This window comes from Salvelinus namaycush, unplaced genomic scaffold (assembly GCF_016432855.1).
Source record: "Salvelinus namaycush isolate Seneca unplaced genomic scaffold, SaNama_1.0 Scaffold2381, whole genome shotgun sequence".
Classification (NCBI taxonomy): domain Eukaryota; kingdom Metazoa; phylum Chordata; class Actinopteri; order Salmoniformes; family Salmonidae; genus Salvelinus; species Salvelinus namaycush.
In genome coordinates, this window is record NW_024059210.1 from 26,906 (window position 1) to 39,307 (window position 12,402).

The 12,402-nt window shown below is 38.8% G+C and overlaps 12 non-coding genes across 12 annotated transcripts; all 12 read left to right on the forward strand.

Annotated features, from left to right (window-relative positions):
• The first annotated feature begins 1,245 nt into the window (after positions 1-1,245).
• trnar-ucg lies at positions 1,246-1,318 on the forward strand. The gene has a single exon. It is a non-coding gene; the product is annotated as a tRNA-Arg (tRNA).
• A 643-nt stretch (positions 1,319-1,961) lies between these two features.
• Positions 1,962-2,034, forward strand: trnar-ucg. The gene has a single exon. It is a non-coding gene; the product is annotated as a tRNA-Arg (tRNA).
• A 644-nt stretch (positions 2,035-2,678) lies between these two features.
• Positions 2,679-2,751, forward strand: trnar-ucg. The gene has a single exon. It is a non-coding gene; the product is annotated as a tRNA-Arg (tRNA).
• A 986-nt stretch (positions 2,752-3,737) lies between these two features.
• Positions 3,738-3,810, forward strand: trnar-ucg. Its single transcript has one exon. It is a non-coding gene; the product is annotated as a tRNA-Arg (tRNA).
• Positions 3,811-4,812: 1,002 nt separating this feature from the next.
• Positions 4,813-4,885, forward strand: trnar-ucg. Its single transcript has one exon. It is a non-coding gene; the product is annotated as a tRNA-Arg (tRNA).
• A 1,425-nt stretch (positions 4,886-6,310) lies between these two features.
• On the forward strand, positions 6,311-6,384 carry trnar-ucg. Its single transcript has one exon. It is a non-coding gene; the product is annotated as a tRNA-Arg (tRNA).
• A 993-nt stretch (positions 6,385-7,377) lies between these two features.
• On the forward strand, positions 7,378-7,450 carry trnar-ucg. The gene has a single exon. It is a non-coding gene; the product is annotated as a tRNA-Arg (tRNA).
• Positions 7,451-8,094: 644 nt separating this feature from the next.
• Positions 8,095-8,167, forward strand: trnar-ucg. Its single transcript has one exon. It is a non-coding gene; the product is annotated as a tRNA-Arg (tRNA).
• A 643-nt stretch (positions 8,168-8,810) lies between these two features.
• Positions 8,811-8,883, forward strand: trnar-ucg. The gene has a single exon. It is a non-coding gene; the product is annotated as a tRNA-Arg (tRNA).
• A 990-nt stretch (positions 8,884-9,873) lies between these two features.
• trnar-ucg lies at positions 9,874-9,946 on the forward strand. The gene has a single exon. It is a non-coding gene; the product is annotated as a tRNA-Arg (tRNA).
• Positions 9,947-10,590: 644 nt separating this feature from the next.
• On the forward strand, positions 10,591-10,663 carry trnar-ucg. The gene has a single exon. It is a non-coding gene; the product is annotated as a tRNA-Arg (tRNA).
• Positions 10,664-12,028: 1,365 nt separating this feature from the next.
• Positions 12,029-12,101, forward strand: trnar-ucg. Its single transcript has one exon. It is a non-coding gene; the product is annotated as a tRNA-Arg (tRNA).
• The last annotated feature ends 301 nt before the right edge of the window (positions 12,102-12,402 follow it).

The following is a 12,402-nucleotide window of genomic DNA, read 5'->3' on the forward strand; positions in this document are numbered from 1 at the left end:
CGGGTCTGCTCTGGCCATAGCAGTAGCCCCATTGGTGCACAGCAGAGTCCTCTGCTCTTGGCACCCGACCAGTAGAGAGGGGAGTGAAGTGTGTGTGTTCATGCGATGATGAAATATTTGTGTGTCCAGGAGTCATGAGATAAGGGGAACTGTAACTGGCCGTTACTGTCTGGGGCTAGGGGGTTTCCTGATTAGAGGGATGTGAGCAATTACTTAAGTCAGGCGGTTTAGTTTGGCGCTCTAATACTGTCTTGTGCGGTTAGTGTCTTTGTGACAAAATGGGGAACCATGTGTTATGCAACAACAATCTTGTGTCTTAGCAATGGGGTGTGTTGTGCAAGCTTTAATCCTATGGTCACAAGCAGGCTCTAAATCAGCCTAGGCCACCTAAATCATGTTTAATATATGTGCTTGATTTATGAGCTATGTATATGAATATATGTATATATGACACTAGCTTTCCTCATTGGGGCCGGTTCACAATTTTCATGTCTATTGTTGCAAAACAACGTCTGAATGATGTCATATAGGATTATGTGGAGTAGAGTGTGTCGCATAATGGATAAGGTGTTTGACTTCAAATCAGAAGATTGAGGGTTTGACTCTCCTCGTTGTTGTTTAATTTCATTAGCTCAGCTATTTTGGACATGTTTCGCAATTTCCCGAGATAAGGCTTTGTTCTTCTTGCTTTGAAAAGCTAGGACATTGTTATACAATTTAATAATCTAAGAGTGCGAGGTCTGATTCTGCATCACAAGATTGAGGGATAGCGTCCCTTCGTACTTGTTCAATATCACTAGCTTTCCTCATTCGGACAGGTTCGCAATTTTCATGTCTATTGTTGCAAAACAACGTCTGAATGATGTCATATAGGATTATGTGGAGTAGAGTGTGTCGCCTAATGGATAAGGTGTTTGACTTCAAATCAGAAGATTGAGGGTTTGACTCTCCTCGTTGTTGTTTAATTTCATTAGCTCAGCTATTTTGGACATGTTCGCAACTTCCCGAGATAAGGCTTTGTTCTTCTTGCTTTGAAAAGCTAGGACATTGTTATACAATTTAATAATCTAAGAGTGCGAGGCCTGAGTAATATTGTGTCTGATTATGCATCACAAGATTGAGGGATAGCGTCTCTTCGTACTTGTTCAATATCACTAGCTTTCCTCATTCGGACAGGTTCGCAATTTTCATGTCTATTGTGGCAAAACAACGTCTGCATGATGTCATATAGGAGTATATGTAACAGGCTGCGTGGCCTAATGGATAAGGCGTCTGACTTCGAATCAGAAGATTGAGGGTTCGAGTCCCTTCGTGGTCGTTTAATTTCATAAACTCAGTTAATTTAGACTTGTTTGCAATTTCCTGAAATAAGTCTTTGTTCTTGTTGCTTTGAAATGCTAGGATATTGTTATGCAACTTCAATGATCTAAGAATGCGAGACCCGTGAAATATTGTGTCTGATTCTGCATCACAAGATTGAGGGATAGCGTCTCTTCATACTTGTTCAATATCACTAGCTTTCCTCATTCGGACCGGTTCACAATTTGATGTCTATTGTTGCAAAACAACGTCTGAATGATGTCATATAGGATTATGTGGAGTAGAGTGTGTCGCCTAATGGATAAGGTGTTTGACTTCAAATCAGAAGATTGAGGGTTTGACTCTCCTCGTTGTTGTTTAATTTCATTAGCTCAGCTATTTTGGACATGTTCGCAATTTCCCGAGATAAGGCTTTGTTCTTCTTGCTTTGAAAAGCTAGGACATTGTTATACAATTTAATAATCTAAGAGTGCGAGGCCTGAGTAATATTGTGTCTGATTATGCATCACAAGATTGAGGGATAGCGTCTCTTCGTACTTGTTCAATATCACTAGCTTTCCTCATTCGGACAGGTTCGCAATTTTCATGTCTATTGTGGCAAAACAACGTCTGCATGATGTCATATAGGAGTATATGTAACAGGCTGCGTGGCCTAATGGATAAGGCGTCTGACTTCGAATCAGAAGATTGAGGGTTCGAGTCCCTTCGTGGTCGTTTAATTTCATAAACTCAGTTAATTTAGACTTGTTTGCAATTTCCTGAAATAAGTCTTTGTTCTTGTTGCTTTGAAATGCTAGGATATTGTTATGCAACTTCAATGATCTAAGAATGCGAGACCCGTGAAATATTGTGTCTGATTCTGCATCACAAGATTGAGGGATAGCGTCTCTTCATACTTGTTCAATATCACTAGCTTTCCTCATTCGGACCGGTTCACAATTTTGATGTCTATTGTTGCAAAACAACGTCTGAATGATGTCATATAGGATTATGTGGAGTAGAGTGTGTCGCCTAATGGATAAGGTGTTTGACTTCAAATCAGAAGATTGAGGGTTTGACTCTCCTCGTTGTTGTTTAATTTCATTAGCTCAGCTATTTTGGACATGTTCGCAATTTCCCGAGATAAGGCTTTGTTCTTCTTGCTTTGAAAAGCTAGGACATTGTTATACAATTTAATAATCTAAGAGTGCGAGGCCTGAGTAATATTGTGTCTGATTATGCATCACAAGATTGAGGGATAGCGTCTCTTCGTACTTGTTCAATATCACTAGCTTTCCTCATTCGGACAGGTTCGCAATTTTCATGTCTATTGTGGCAAAACAACGTCTGCATGATGTCATATAGGAGTATATGTAACAGGCTGCGTGGCCTAATGGATAAGGCGTCTGACTTCGAATCAGAAGATTGAGGGTTCGAGTCCCTTCGTGGTCGTTTAATTTCATAAACTCAGTTAATTTAGACTTGTTTGCAATTTCCTGAAATAAGTCTTTGTTCTTGTTGCTTTGAAATGCTAGGATATTGTTATGCAACTTCAATGATCTAAGAATGCGAGACCCGTGAAATATTGTGTCTGATTCTGCATCACAAGATTGAGGGATAGCGTCTCTTCATACTTGTTCAATATCACTAGCTTTCCTCATTCGGACCGGTTCACAATTTGATGTCTATTGTTGCAAAACAACGTCTGAATGATGTCATATAGGATTATGTGGAGTAGAGTGTGTCGCCTAATGGATAAGGTGTTTGACTTCAAATCAGAAGATTGAGGGTTTGACTCTCCTCGTTGTTGTTTAATTTCATTAGCTCAGCTATTTTGGACATGTTCGCAATTTCCCGAGATAAGGCTTTGTTCTTCTTGCTTTGAAAAGCTAGGACATTGTTATACAATTTAATAATCTAAGAGTGCGAGGTCTGATTCTGCATCACAAGATTGAGGGATAGCGTCTCTTCATACTTGTTCAATATCACTAGCTTTCCTCATTCGGACAGGTTCGCAATTTTGATGTCTATTGTTGCAAAACAACGTCTGAATGATGTCATATAGGATTATGTGGAGTAGAGTGTGTCGCCTAATGGATAAGGTGTTTGACTTCAAATCAGAAGATTGAGGGTTTGACTCTCCTCGTTGTTGTTTAATTTCATTAGCTCAGCTATTTTGGACATGTTCGCAATTTCCCGAGATAAGGCTTTGTTCTTCTTGCTTTGAAAAGCTAGGACATTGTTATACATATTTAATAATCTAAGAGTGCGAGGCCTGAGTAATATTGTGTCTGATTATGCATCACAAGATTGAGGGATAGCGTCTCTTCGTACTTGTTCAATATCACTAGCTTTCCTCATTCGGACAGGTTCGCAATTTTCATGTCTATTGTGGCAAAACAACGTCTGCATGATGTCATATAGGAGTATATGTAACAGGCTGCGTGGCCTAATGGATAAGGCGTCTGACTTCGAATCAGAAGATTGAGGGTTCGAGTCCCTTCGTGGTCGTTTAATTTCATAAACTCAGTTAATTTAGACTTGTTTGCAATTTCCTGAAATAAGTCTTTGTTCTTGTTGCTTTGAAATGCTAGGATATTGTTATGCAACTTCAATGATCTAAGAATGCGAGACCCGTGAAATATTGTGTCTGATTCTGCATCACAAGATTGAGGGATAGCGTCTCTTCATACTTGTTCAATATCACTAGCTTTCCTCATTCGGACCGGTTCACAATTTTGATGTCTATTGTTGCAAAACAACGTCTGAATGATGTCATATAGGATTATGTGGAGTAGAGTGTGTCGCCTAATGGATAAGGTGTTTGACTTCAAATCAGAAGATTGAGGGTTTGACTCTCCTCGTTGTTGTTTAATTTCATTAGCTCAGCTATTTTGGACATGTTCGCAATTTCCCGAGATAAGGCTTTGTTCTTCTTGCTTTGAAAAGCTAGGACATTGTTATACAATTTAATAATCTAAGAGTGCGAGGCCTGAGTAATATTGTGTCTGATTATGCATCACAAGATTGAGGGATAGCGTCTCTTCATACTTGTTCAATATCACTAGCTTTCCTCATTCGGACAGGTTCACAATTTTGATGTCTATTGTTGCAAAACAACGTCTGAATGATGTCATATAGGATTATGTGGAGTAGAGTGTGTCGCCTAATGGATAAGGTGTTTGACTTCAAATCAGAAGATTGAGGGTTTGACTCTCCTCGTTGTTGTTTAATTTCATTAGCTCAGCTATTTTGGACATGTTCGCAATTTCCCGAGATAAGGCTTTGTTCTTCTTGCTTTGAAAAGCTAGGACATTGTTATAATATTTAATAATCTAAGAGTGCGAGGCCTGAGTAATATTGTGTCTGATTATGCATCACAAGATTGAGGGATAGCGTCTCTTCGTACTTGTTCAATATCACTAGCTTTCCTCATTCGGACAGGTTCGCAATTTTCATGTCTATTGTGGCAAAACAACGTCTGCATGATGTCATATAGGAGTATATGTAACAGGCTGCGTGGCCTAATGGATAAGGCGTCTGACTTCGAATCAGAAGATTGAGGGTTCGAGTCCCTTCGTGGTCGTTTAATTTCATAAACTCAGTTAATTTAGACTTGTTTGCAATTTCCTGAAATAAGTCTTTGTTCTTGTTGCTTTGAAATGCTAGGATATTGTTATGCAACTTCAATGATCTAAGAATGCGAGACCCGTGAAATATTGTGTCTGATTCTGCATCACAAGATTGAGGGATAGCGTCTCTTCATACTTGTTCAATATCACTAGCTTTCCTCATTCGGACCGGTTCACAAATTTGATGTCTATTGTTGCAAAACAACGTCTGAATGATGTCATATTGGATTATGTGGAGTAGAGTGTGTCGCCTAATGGATAAGGTGTTTGACTTCAAATCAGAAGATTGAGGGTTTGACTCTCCTCGTTGTTGTTTAATTTCATTAGCTCAGCTATTTTGGACATGTTCGCAACTTCCCGAGATAAGGCTTTGTTCTTCTTGCTTTGAAAAGCTAGGACATTGTTATAATATTTAATAATCTAAGAGTGCGAGGTCTGATTCAGCATCACAAGATTGAGGGATAGCGTCTCTTCATACTTGTTCAATATCACTAGCTTTCCTCATTCGGACAGGTTCACAATTTTGATGTCTATTGTTGCAAAACAACGTCTGAATGATGTCATATAGGATTATGTGGAGTAGAGTGTGTCGCCTAATGGATAAGGTGTTTGACTTCAAATCAGAAGATTGAGGGTTTGCCATCTTTCAGAGTGATCTAGTTTAATCAATAGCTAATCATATACTTGACTAAAAAATACAGGGTTGACAGGAATCGAAAGACAAATTAGTTCTTAATGCAATCGCTGATTTACATTTCTAAAATTATCCTTACTGTGCAATACAGGGTTCGCCAAGCGAAGGGATAGAAAACAAAATGGCGAAATATGCGTTTAAAATATTTCGACAGAACAACGATTTATCATATTAAATATTACTTACTATGAGGTGATTTTCCATCAGATTCTTGGGCAATGTATTCTTTCTTGGGTCTAATCTTCTTTTGGTCGAAAGATGTCCTTTGTCCGTCTAAATGCCCGCTAACGTTCGACCGGGACCCCGAAATGTGCCCGGTGCTTCACATAGAAATGCATCAAAATCGCACTAAACGGATATAAATTGCTATAAAACGTTTAAATTAACTACCTTATGATGTTTCTAAGTCCTATATCGAATTAAATTACAGACGGATACATTTCACGAGATAAGGCTTTGTTCTTCTTGCTTTGAAAAGCTAGGACATTGTTATACATATTTAATAATCTAAGAGTGCGAGGCCTGAGTAATATTGTGTCTGATTATGCATCACAAGATTGAGGGATAGCGTCTCTTCGTACTTGTTCAATATCACTAGCTTTCCTCATTCGGACAGGTTCGCAATTTTCATGTCTATTGTGGCAAAACAACGTCTGCATGATGTCATATAGGAGTATATGTAACAGGCTGCGTGGCCTAATGGATAAGGCGTCTGACTTCGAATCAGAAGATTGAGGGTTTCGAGTCCCTTCGTGGTCGTTTAATTTCATAAACTCAGTTAATTTAGACTTGTTTGCAATTTCCTGAAATAAGTCTTTGTTCTTGTTGCTTTGAAATGCTAGGATATTGTTATGCAACTTCAATGATCTAAGAATGCGAGACCCGTGAAATATTGTGTCTGATTCTGCATCACAAGATTGAGGGATAGCGTCTCTTCATACTTGTTCAATATCACTAGCTTTCCTCATTCGGACCGGTTCACAATTTTGATGTCTATTGTTGCAAAACAACGTCTGAATGATGTCATATAGGATTATGTGGAGTAGAGTGTGTCGCCTAATGGATAAGGTGTTTGACTTCAAATCAGAAGATTGAGGGTTTGACTCTCCTCGTTGTTGTTTAATTTCATTAGCTCAGCTATTTTGGACATGTTCGCAATTTCCCGAGATAAGGCTTTGTTCTTCTTGCTTTGAAAAGCTAGGACATTGTTATACAATTTAATAATCTAAGAGTGCGAGGCCTGAGTTCTGATTCTGCATCACAAGATTGAGGGATAGCGTCTCTTCGTACTTGTTCAATATCACTAGCTTTCCTCATTCGGACAGGTTCACAATTTTGATGTCTATTGTTGCAAAACAACGTCTGAATGATGTCATATAGGATTATGTGGAGTAGAGTGTGTCGCCTAATGGATAAGGTGTTTGACTTCAAATCAGAAGATTGAGGGTTTGACTCTCCTCGTTGTTGTTTAATTTCATTAGCTCAGCTATTTTGGACATGTTCGCAATTTCCCGAGATAAGGCTTTGTTCTTCTTGCTTTGAAAAGCTAGGACATTGTTATACAATTTAATAATCTAAGAGTGCGAGGCCTGAGTAATATTGTGTCTGATTATGCATCACAAGATTGAGGGATAGCGTCTCTTCGTACTTGTTCAATATCACTAGCTTTCCTCATTCGGACAGGTTCGCAATTTTCATGTCTATTGTGGCAAAACAACGTCTGCATGATGTCATATAGGAGTATATGTAACAGGCTGCGTGGCCTAATGGATAAGGCGTCTGACTTCGAATCAGAAGATTGAGGGTTCGAGTCCCTTCGTGGTCGTTTAATTTCATAAACTCAGTTAATTTAGACTTGTTTGCAATTTCCTGAAATAAGTCTTTGTTCTTGTTGCTTTGAAATGCTAGGATATTGTTATGCAACTTCAATGATCTAAGAATGCGAGACCCGTGAAATATTGTGTCTGATTCTGCATCACAAGATTGAGGGATAGCGTCTCTTCATACTTGTTCAATATCACTAGCTTTCCTCATTCGGACCGGTTCACAATTTTGATGTCTATTGTTGCAAAACAACGTCTGAATGATGTCATATAGGATTATGTGGAGTAGAGTGTGTCGCCTAATGGATAAGGTGTTTGACTTCAAATCAGAAGATTGAGGGTTTGACTCTCCTCGTTGTTGTTTAATTTCATTAGCTCAGCTATTTTGGACATGTTCGCAATTTCCCGAGATAAGGCTTTGTTCTTCTTGCTTTGAAAAGCTAGGACATTGTTATACAATTTAATAATCTAAGAGTGCGAGGCCTGAGTAATATTGTGTCTGATTATGCATCACAAGATTGAGGGATAGCGTCTCTTCGTACTTGTTCAATATCACTAGCTTTCCTCATTCGGACAGGTTCGCAATTTTCATGTCTATTGTGGCAAAACAACGTCTGCATGATGTCATATAGGAGTATATGTAACAGGCTGCGTGGCCTAATGGATAAGGCGTCTGACTTCGAATCAGAAGATTGAGGGTTCGAGTCCCTTCGTGGTCGTTTAATTTCATAAACTCAGTTAATTTAGACTTGTTTGCAATTTCCTGAAATAAGTCTTTGTTCTTGTTGCTTTGAAATGCTAGGATATTGTTATGCAACTTCAATGATCTAAGAATGCGAGACCCGTGAAATATTGTGTCTGATTCTGCATCACAAGATTGAGGGATAGCGTCTCTTCATACTTGTTCAATATCACTAGCTTTCCTCATTCGGACCGGTTCACAATTTGATGTCTATTGTTGCAAAACAACGTCTGAATGATGTCATATAGGATTATGTGGAGTAGAGTGTGTCGCCTAATGGATAAGGTGTTTGACTTCAAATCAGAAGATTGAGGGTTTGACTCTCCTCGTTGTTGTTTAATTTCATTAGCTCAGCTATTTTGGACATGTTCGCAATTTCCCGAGATAAGGCTTTGTTCTTCTTGCTTTGAAAAGCTAGGACATTGTTATACAATTTAATAATCTAAGAGTGCGAGGCCTGAGTAATATTGTGTCTGATTATGCATCACAAGATTGAGGGATAGCGTCTCTTCGTACTTGTTCAATATCACTAGCTTTCCTCATTCGGACAGGTTCGCAATTTTCATGTCTATTGTGGCAAAACAACGTCTGCATGATGTCATATAGGAGTATATGTAACAGGCTGCGTGGCCTAATGGATAAGGCGTCTGACTTCGAATCAGAAGATTGAGGGTTCGAGTCCCTTCGTGGTCGTTTAATTTCATAAACTCAGTTAATTTAGACTTGTTTGCAATTTCCTGAAATAAGTCTTTGTTCTTGTTGCTTTGAAATGCTAGGATATTGTTATGCAACTTCAATGATCTAAGAATGCGAGACCCGTGAAATATTGTGTCTGATTCTGCATCACAAGATTGAGGGATAGCGTCTCTTCATACTTGTTCAATATCACTAGCTTTCCTCATTCGGACCGGTTCACAATTTTGATGTCTATTGTTGCAAAACAACGTCTGAATGATGTCATATAGGATTATGTGGAGTAGAGTGTGTCGCCTAATGGATAAGGTGTTTGACTTCAAATCAGAAGATTGAGGGTTTGACTCTCCTCGTTGTTGTTTAATTTCATTAGCTCAGCTATTTTGGACATGTTCGCAATTTCCCGAGATAAGGCTTTGTTCTTCTTGCTTTGAAAAGCTAGGACATTGTTATACAATTTAATAATCTAAGAGTGCGAGGTCTGATTCTGAATGCATCACAAGATTGAGGGATAGCGTCTCTTCGTACTTGTTCAATATCACTAGCTTTCCTCATTCGGACAGGTTCGCAATTTTCATGTCTATTGTTGCAAAACAACGTCTGAATGATGTCATATAGGATTATGTGGAGTAGAGTGTGTCGCCTAATGGATAAGGTGTTTGACTTCAAATCAGAAGATTGAGGGTTTGACTCTCCTCGTTGTTGTTTAATTTCATTAGCTCAGCTATTTTGGACATGTTCGCAATTTCCCGAGATAAGGCTTTGTTCTTCTTGCTTTGAAAAGCTAGGACATTGTTATAATATTTAATAATCTAAGAGTGCGAGGCCTGAGTAATATTGTGTCTGATTATGCATCACAAGATTGAGGGATAGCGTCTCTTCGTACTTGTTCAATATCACTAGCTTTCCTCATTCGGACAGGTTCGCAATTTTCATGTCTATTGTGGCAAAACAACGTCTGCATGATGTCATATAGGAGTATATGTAACAGGCTGCGTGGCCTAATGGATAAGGCGTCTGACTTCGAATCAGAAGATTGAGGGTTCGAGTCCCTTCGTGGTCGTTTAATTTCATAAACTCAGTTAATTTAGACTTGTTTGCAATTTCCTGAAATAAGTCTTTGTTCTTGTTGCTTTGAAATGCTAGGATATTGTTATGCAACTTCAATGATCTAAGAATGCGAGACCCGTGAAATATTGTGTCTGATTCTGCATCACAAGATTGAGGGATAGCGTCTCTTCATACTTGTTCAATATCACTAGCTTTCCTCATTCGGACCGGTTCACAATTTTGATGTCTATTGTTGCAAAACAACGTCTGAATGATGTCATATAGGATTATGTGGAGTAGAGTGTGTCGCCTAATGGATAAGGTGTTTGACTTCAAATCAGAAGATTGAGGGTTTGACTCTCCTCGTTGTTGTTTAATTTCATTAGCTCAGCTATTTTGGACATGTTCGCAATTTCCCGAGATAAGGCTTTGTTCTTCTTGCTTTGAAAAGCTAGGACATTGTTATACAATTTAATAATCTAAGAGTGCGAGGCCTGAGTAATATTGTGTCTGATTATGCATCACAAGATTGAGGGATAGCGTCTCTTCGTACTTGTTCAATATCACTAGCTTTCCTCATTCGGACAGGTTCGCAATTTTCATGTCTATTGTGGCAAAACAACGTCTGCATGATGTCATATAGGAGTATATGTAACAGGCTGCGTGGCCTAATGGATAAGGCGTCTGACTTCGAATCAGAAGATTGAGGGTTCGAGTCCCTTCGTGGTCGTTTAATTTCATAAACTCAGTTAATTTAGACTTGTTTGCAATTTCCTGAAATAAGTCTTTGTTCTTGTTGCTTTGAAATGCTAGGATATTGTTATGCAACTTCAATGATCTAAGAATGCGAGACCCGTGAAATATTGTGTCTGATTCTGCATCACAAGATTGAGGGATAGCGTCTCTTCATACTTGTTCAATATCACTAGCTTTCCTCATTCGGACCGGTTCACAATTTTGATGTCTATTGTTGCAAAACAACGTCTGAATGATGTCATATAGGATTATGTGGAGTAGAGTGTGTCGCCTAATGGATAAGGTGTTTGACTTCAAATCAGAAGATTGAGGGTTTGACTCTCCTCGTTGTTGTTTAATTTCATTAGCTCAGCTATTTTGGACATGTTCGCAATTTCCCGAGATAAGGCTTTGTTCTTCTTGCTTTGAAAAGCTAGGACATTGTTATACAATTTAATAATCTAAGAGTGCGAGGCCTGAGTAATATTGTGTCTGATTATGCATCACAAGATTGAGGGATAGCGTCTCTTCGTACTTGTTCAATATCACTAGCTTTCCTCATTCGGACAGGTTCGCAATTTTCATGTCTATTGTGGCAAAACAACGTCTGCATGATGTCATATAGGAGTATATGAGTAAGAGCTGTGTCGCCTAATGGATAAGGCTGTCTGACTTCGAATCAGAAGATTGAGGGTTTGACTCTCCTTCGTGGTCGTTTAATTTCATTAAGCTCAGCTATTTAGGACATGTTCGCAATTTCCCGAGATAAGTCTTTGTTCTTCTTGCTTTGAAATGCTAGGACATTGTTATGCAACTTTAATAATCTAAGAGTGCGAGACCCGTGAAATATTGTGTCTGATTCTGCATCACAAGATTGAGGGATAGCGTCTCTTCATACTTGTTCAATATCACTAGCTTTCCTCATTCGGACCGGTTCACAATTTTGATGTCTATTGTTGCAAAACAACGTCTGAATGATGTCATATAGGATTATGTGGAGTAGAGTGTGTCGCCTAATGGATAAGGTGTTTGACTTCAAATCAGAAGATTGAGGGTTTGACTCTCCTCGTTGTTGTTTAATTTCATTAGCTCAGCTATTTTGGACATGTTCGCAATTTCCCGAGATAAGGCTTTGTTCTTCTTGCTTTGAAAAGCTAGGACATTGTTATACAATTTAATAATCTAAGAGTGCGAGGCCTGAGTAATATTGTGTCTGATTATGCATCACAAGATTGAGGGATAGCGTCTCTTCGTACTTGTTCAATATCACTAGCTTTCCTCATTCGGACAGGTTCGCAATTTTCATGTCTATTGTGGCAAAACAACGTCTGCATGATGTCATATAGGAGTATATGTAACAGGCTGCGTGGCCTAATGGATAAGGCGTCTGACTTCGAATCAGAAGATTGAGGGTTCGAGTCCCTTCGTGGTCGTTTAATTTCATAAACTCAGTTAATTTAGACTTGTTTGCAATTTCCTGAAATAAGTCTTTGTTCTTGTTGCTTTGAAATGCTAGGATATTGTTATGCAACTTCAATGATCTAAGAATGCGAGACCCGTGAAATATTGTGTCTGATTCTGCATCACAAGATTGAGGGATAGCGTCTCTTCATACTTGTTCAATATCACTAGCTTTCCTCATTCGGACCGGTTCACAATTTGATGTCTATTGTTGCAAAACAACGTCTGAATGATGTCATATAGGATTATGTGGAGTAGAGTGTGTCGCCTAAT